Here is a 6,266-nt window from a genome sequence, read left to right as displayed (position 1 = left end):
ATACTGAACTCATATACAACTATATATTTTACCTTAATGTTATTGTAACAAATAAGCAGAAGATACAATGCTCGACATTAGTGAAGGGTAAAGTTGGCAAAAATCCGGAGTCGACTCGGTTTCAACTTCGATAATGTCGGAATCTACTCCGGAAGGTAGGTCCACTCAGCATTATCCGGAGTCGTTTGGGATCGTCCGAAATCGCTCGGAGTCGTCCGGAGTCGTCCGGAGATGTCGGAGTCGGTCGGAGTCGTCGGAGTCGTTCGGAGTCGATCGGAGTCGATCGGAGTCGTCTGAGTCGTTTCTGAGTCGTTCCTGAAAAGCCTGATCACAACGACTCCGAACGACTCCGGGCGACACTGGACGATTCCGAACGACTCCGAACAACTCTGGACGACTCCTACTCCGTGTTAAATTCACTAGTCAATTCGGATGTTGCCGGAGTTGGAATCGAACTAACAATTGCCGGAGTCGGATCGGAGTCGTGGGTGCGTTCCAAAGAGCACATCACTAATCTACATCTGTAAATAAATAGCAAAAAAGCAGTATTTTTTAGGAGTAGAAGGGTTTCTGGAAATGTGTCACCATTCGGCAAAAGCTTCCCTTTGAAAGCTCCACTAGTACACCAACCACACTAAGGCAGCTTTTGTGAGCTTTTGCGATACAACGGTGAGCTACGAACGTCTGTGAGTATGGTGTTTAGTACACTGACTGACACAAACTAGCAAGCTTTGGAGTGAATCGCCGTGCACATACGATGCCAATGTTTGCATGCGTTTCTCTTTGCCCTGCACGGACACATCGTCACTACACAGGGTGTGACAAAGAATCGACAACGTGCTTCGGCATCGGACGACAGGGAGAGTGAGAGAAGCAACCTCGTAGCTGGGCAATGTTCCAGCAGAGGTGCAAGCGGGATAGAGAGCATCACCAACTCTCCCATCGTCCGTCGGAAGCGACTGAATGAGCCAAAGGTTGCACATGCGCGCGTACACAACGAATCCAAGTGTGCTGTGGGGAAATCGTTGCTGCTGCTGCTACTCCGTTTTGGTGGTGTTGGTGTGATAAGGAGCCGCTCCCAGCGTGTTCCGATACGGGGCGTCACAAACAAGAGAAAGCAAACCAAAAACAAAAAAAAAACACTCTGACCCTTTTCAACGTATTTCACGCGAGAGGACACCGTGGGTGAGTATGTGTGTGTGTGCGTATACTTATTCTCGTGCTCTGGAACGTCGCTTTTCCCATCCAGCATCCCTTTACTGTGGGTGTGTGTGTGTGCGTGTGGTGGACAGCAGGAGACACCCCGATGGCCAGCCAAGAGAGCACCAGCGAACGGTACGGCCGTGCCAGAGTCGTCTGAGTGCCGAGTTAGTGTGGTCGAGCTGCAAGTAGGACTACGTGAGGACTTCTTCTGCTCGGTTGAATCGGTTAGTGGCCGTAGTGGTGGGTTTTTGTGGTACATAGCAGTTGAATAAATCTTAATTACAAAAGTGAAAAATACTAATCGCAGCAGTCTAGCGGTCGTGTGTATCGGGGGCCCTCTGGGGCGTCGTACCGTAAGCGTCGGGCCAATGAAAGAACCCGAGAAAAGAAAATGGAATACTGCTGCCTGCCAAATTGGGACCTCCCAGCCGAGGCGAGGCTCCCAAGAAAGGAAGAAAAAAAAACAAACAAATTCTTTCTACTGCATGTGAATGTGTGTGTGTATGTGTGTGTTTGAATGTGTGGCCTAAGGATTAGCAAATATCTTGTGGTGGATGTTTTTTTTTTTCGTACCAAAAAATCCTCGGGGAAAAAATGGAAATACCGAGAAGCAAGTGTGACCGAGTGACTGCTTTCGCGAAACGGGCGTGATAGTTGCAGGTGGATTGGGCAAATTTGTGTAATGTGTGTGTGTGTGCGCGTGTGTGTGTGTAAATGTGCTACAGATAATCTTGTGGCATGAAATAAATCAACCCCTAACTGACCACCTCCAGGCCGCAAGGTTGTGGACAAGGCCCAGTGGCAGCAGCAGCAGCAGCAGCAGCAGCAGCCGCTAGAACCAGCCGAAGAAAAGCGTTCAACGCCCATGTGTGTGGGGTTTTCACTCCTCCTCAGCATGATGCGGAAAAAAGGCGACGGTTTTGTGTCAATGGAGCAGTGGATACAACACTCCCCAGTGCGAAGGAATTAGTGTACGGGCGTCCCTTTCGCTCTCTCGCACACACAGACACACACGCACGTTTTCTTGCTCATCCAGCATTCGCTCGCTCTTTCTCGCTCTCTCTGTCGCTCCTTTTTCGCCTTTGATGCATCGCACCATCTCGCTCACACTGGGTGGTGGTTCATTGTCGCAGGCTACTAAGCTTAAATCCTTCTGCTGCTGCTGTTCGTACCGTTTTTTGGTGCTTGTGTGTGTGACTGTATGTGTAACATTTTTTTGTTCATTTGTTTTTTGCTCCAAAACCCACAATCAGTGACACTGTGAGAAGTAACAATTGCAAAGAAACGCGTTACTTTGCCCACAAAACAAAAGCGTGAGACCCGCTGGGAGTCGGGTAGTCCAACGCCCCAGAAGAAGATCGTTTCGCATGATGCTTTCAAACGGGCGTGTACGTAAGCCGTTTATGCATGCAGCAAACGGACACGCGATGCGAGAAGCGAGCGAAGAGTGAAGAGCAACTGCCCTTCTCCTTCTGCTTCAAATTGATGAAAAAAAGAAAGAAGGAGAACTCTCCTGTGCCGGAGAAAGCAAGAGCAGGGGAGATCTTCTCAAACTCGTGCTGAGAAAAGCCAGCCAGCGAACACCAGCCAGGGAGAGAGTTTTGGAGGGGGGAGGGAGGTAGAGCAAAAAAAAAGAGAGAACGAAGATGTATTTCTATTCCCCCCCCCCCCCCCCTTTACCAATTCCGTTGCCCATACTCTTCCAACCGCAGCATCGGTTCATCCTTTCGGCAAAGCACCCTTCAAACACATGTGCACGAACCAACTCGATCACACGTTTTGTGTGTTTGTGTGTGTGTGTGTGTGTGTTCGTTTAGTCGTTCACGATCGTTCGTGAGGCCGTTTAACAAGATCCTCGACGTTACGAAAGCACCATAACGGACAATGGAACGGGTTTGAACGTCGTCGTTCCGGAACAGCGCGATCTCTACTGCGACAGTGTGGCGTGCGTTGGCTGCTGGGTGTAGCCATCGAGCATCGTTTGAGCTCTTGGTTTGGGGCAGAATACTTGGTTGATTGTTGTTTTTTTTTTACGTAAAACAAATTTTCATACTTTATGAAGCAAAACAAAGTATTTTATCTTCTGTTTTCCCTGGCATTGCAATTCCTTCTGAGCTTTAGCCAATATCAATTGTATGTGCAGTGTGCTGCAGCGTTTACGTTGTTGTTGGGTTTAATAAATCGAACGTCTTGAAGCATAAGACTTTGTTCTCATATTGTACTTAATTTCCTACTCTTCATGTAGTGTACAGTGCATTAAAGTGCCCAAAACGGGCCAAAGAGCAGGGAAGCATATTCAGATCAATAGCAGAACAGTCGAATTCCAAATGAATTCAATTTCGTTGCGTTGAAATTGAAACATTTTTTGTATCAACAAAACCCCACCCCACAATCCCCCTCCCCACCCCCTTGCTGCCGCTTGATTGCGTTATGGAGCAGCCTGGTAGGTCACGTTACGGGGAGCCATTTTTTGCCTATCCCCCCCGCCAATTCGCTCGGTACAGCAAGTTTATGTAATGTCGCGGTTCATCTCGCCCATTCTTATCCGCGGCGCGGTACGCTGCTCGACTTTTCCTAACACCAGCGGTAGCGGCGGAAAAGCGATTGTCGAACGGGCACGGTTTTTTTTTGTGTGATTCCATGCCGCGAGATCTTGTGTTTGTGTGTGTGTGTGTGTGTGTGTGTGTGTGTGTGTGTGTGTGTGTGTGTGTGTGTGTGTGTGTGTGTGTGTGTGTGTGTGTGCAAGAGAGTGTGTTTGCAAGTGCGCACCCATTTGCCAGCAGTGACGATACAACAGCAACCAGAAGAAAAGAAAAGGAAAGGCAAGAAAAAAAAAAACAGCAGCTCCCCTCTCGGGAAAATCCACCCAGCTATAGCAACAAACAAAAAATGCAAAGAAAAGATGGGAGCAACACAGAAGAAAAGGAAAAAAAAATCAACATCCCCAATTGGCAAGCGGGCGAACTGCTGACAACTCCCTTTCAACTGTCAAACGGCAGCGGTCTGAAGTTCAAAAGGCAGAGCAAACGCACACTCTCGCGCTCGCTCGCTCTCTCTCTCTCTCTTTTCGGTTTCATTCTCCCTCACTCTCTCTCTCTCTCTCTCTCTTTGTTGTTCAATCGCTCTATCTCGCTCGCCTTTTGCTCGCAAGGATAGCAAGGGGCCAGCACGGAGGCAAGCTGTGTGCAAGCTTTTGTGCAAAATGTGACCCACGAAGAAGAGAGGCATAGAAAGAGCGAGAGAGAGACAAACAAGCGTCTGCGCGAGAGCAAAATAAAGGGGACACTCGAAAGAAGAAGCAAAATACAACACACCACACCGCCCCAAGCAGCGCGTGCTGTAAAAGTAGATGCGAAATGGTGGTGGTGGCCGCGAGATGGTAAAGAGAACAGTTTATCATCAGTGCATTTGAGAAAAGGATCTCTCGTGTACGCGCCCCTGCTTAGCGGAGAGCTTCTGCAAGAGCGTGTGTGTGAGAGAGAGAAAGAGCGATGTGATGGTCCAAGGGGGGGGGGGGGGGGAGGTATGCGATGCTGTGTGGTGCAAACCAAACTCCCTGAAGCTGCTGCTGCTGATGATGATGGTGCCGAAAATATGTCAAAAGACGATGTACACGTTCTCGGTTTCGTGCGGGCCGCCTGCTGCGGCGATGCTGCCGATAAAGATCCGTGCATGGTGGCATTGGTGGAGTTGTCTTAGCAGTGTGTGTGTGTGTGTGTGCGTGCTCTCGCGAGAGAGAGAGAGAGAGAGCGCCCGAGTGAATGAGTGCAATCAGCGCAAAGCTCGCTCAGTGTGTGTGCGTGTGCGTTTGATGTTGTGGGGCGCGGTGGTTTATGTTCGCGACACCGTGGCCACAGTGTTGGGATCAACGGTGGCCGCTTCTTCCTTTTCCCCACTTCACTCTTTTCCCACCGCCCCCTTTTGGCTCGGATTACTTTTGATTTCGTCTTGAGAAGAACGCAGAAACGCAGCAGTTGGGAGGAAGGAAACAAAAGCGCGTTTAAAAAGGCGTCCCGTGTCGAGTGTGTGTGTGTGTGTGTGCGCGTGTATGTTCTGGCAGATGGTAGGTAGCTGGGTGGGTGGGCAAAAGGAGCAAAAGGAGGCCCGAAAAGGAGTGCCAACAGCGAATCTTCGCACATCGTTAGAAGATTGCATAATTTCCGTCCATCCGCGGCGTGCGGCGCCGTACGCAGGATCAGGTAGCACCCGCCCGCCCCGAAGACACCATTACGCCGCCCGGTAAGCCCGGTGCCTTTCACTGTGCGGAGGAGAGGGGAGGTGGGGGAACTTGAACTAAACTGCTATTGTCTGGTTTTGTTAATTTTTTTAAATTTTCCTCCACTCGCCTTCTCGTGTGTGCGCTTTTTCCTCTTTCGCATTGTTACGGAGGTAAAAAGTTGCCTGCCAAACCGTTTGAAACTATTTTTTTCCTCCCGAACCGAACGCTGGCTGGCAAGAAGGTGGTACGGGAGGCGGGAGAGCTGTTTTAGTTCCACCACCAGCAAGCGTGCCATCTCTACTTCCATCAATCAAGGTATGGGGCGGCTTTGGTTGGTTTTTCCTTGTGGCCGTAGCACAATGGGCGATAGATGGATGGTATGGGGGGTTTGGGGGGGCAGGGGTAGTAGGTCGGGAGTCAAATAGTTTGAAAGTGGATTTATCCACCCATTTTGAGCCACTGGCACACACACACACACACCCTGTGTCCATTCTTTTCCGGTTTCTTTTGTGTGGCTTGTCACAATGGAGGCGGCGGCGGCGGTGTGTGCGTCGAACGGAAGCGAACAAATCCTCCAACAAAGTATGTCAATGGAATGTTTTGTGGAGTTTGTTCGAAAGTGGAGAGGGAAGGGTGGCAAAAGTTGGCAGGAAATTGTCCCAACCGATGTTGTTGGGGAGTGCGGAGAGGTTGATGGAAGGAGAGGGGGTATGTAATGATTGACATTTTCACCCCTTACTGCCGAAACCGTTCAAGCGCGTCCTGAAACGACAATATATTTAGCTGGCTACTGAGCGAATGTGACGAACCGTTGCAGGACGAGCTGCTCCGGTCAATCCAATCC

The 6,266-nt window shown here is 49.8% G+C and overlaps 1 protein-coding gene across 9 annotated transcripts in view; it reads left to right on the top strand.

Moving 5' to 3' along the window:
• Positions 1-1,172: 1,172 nt before the first annotated feature.
• The window catches only part of LOC120952283 (cubilin), an 86,761-nt gene continuing 81,667 nt past the window's right edge, over positions 1,173-6,266 (top strand). For 3 of the 9 annotated variants that reach the window (XM_040371537.2, XM_040371535.2, XM_040371534.2), the window contains exon 1: positions 1,337-1,427. The gene's annotated coding sequence lies outside the window, so the exon portion shown is untranslated. Of the gene's footprint in view, positions 1,428-6,266 lie in introns of all 9 variants that reach the window. The other 6 variants (XM_040371538.2, XM_049605817.1, XR_005751256.2 and 3 more) reach the window with 5 other exon arrangements.

The sequence above is a fragment of the Anopheles coluzzii genome, chromosome 2 (genome assembly GCF_943734685.1).
Source record: "Anopheles coluzzii chromosome 2, AcolN3, whole genome shotgun sequence".
Taxonomy (NCBI): domain Eukaryota; kingdom Metazoa; phylum Arthropoda; class Insecta; order Diptera; family Culicidae; genus Anopheles; species Anopheles coluzzii.
This window is presented reverse-complemented; position numbering and strand designations above follow the sequence as displayed.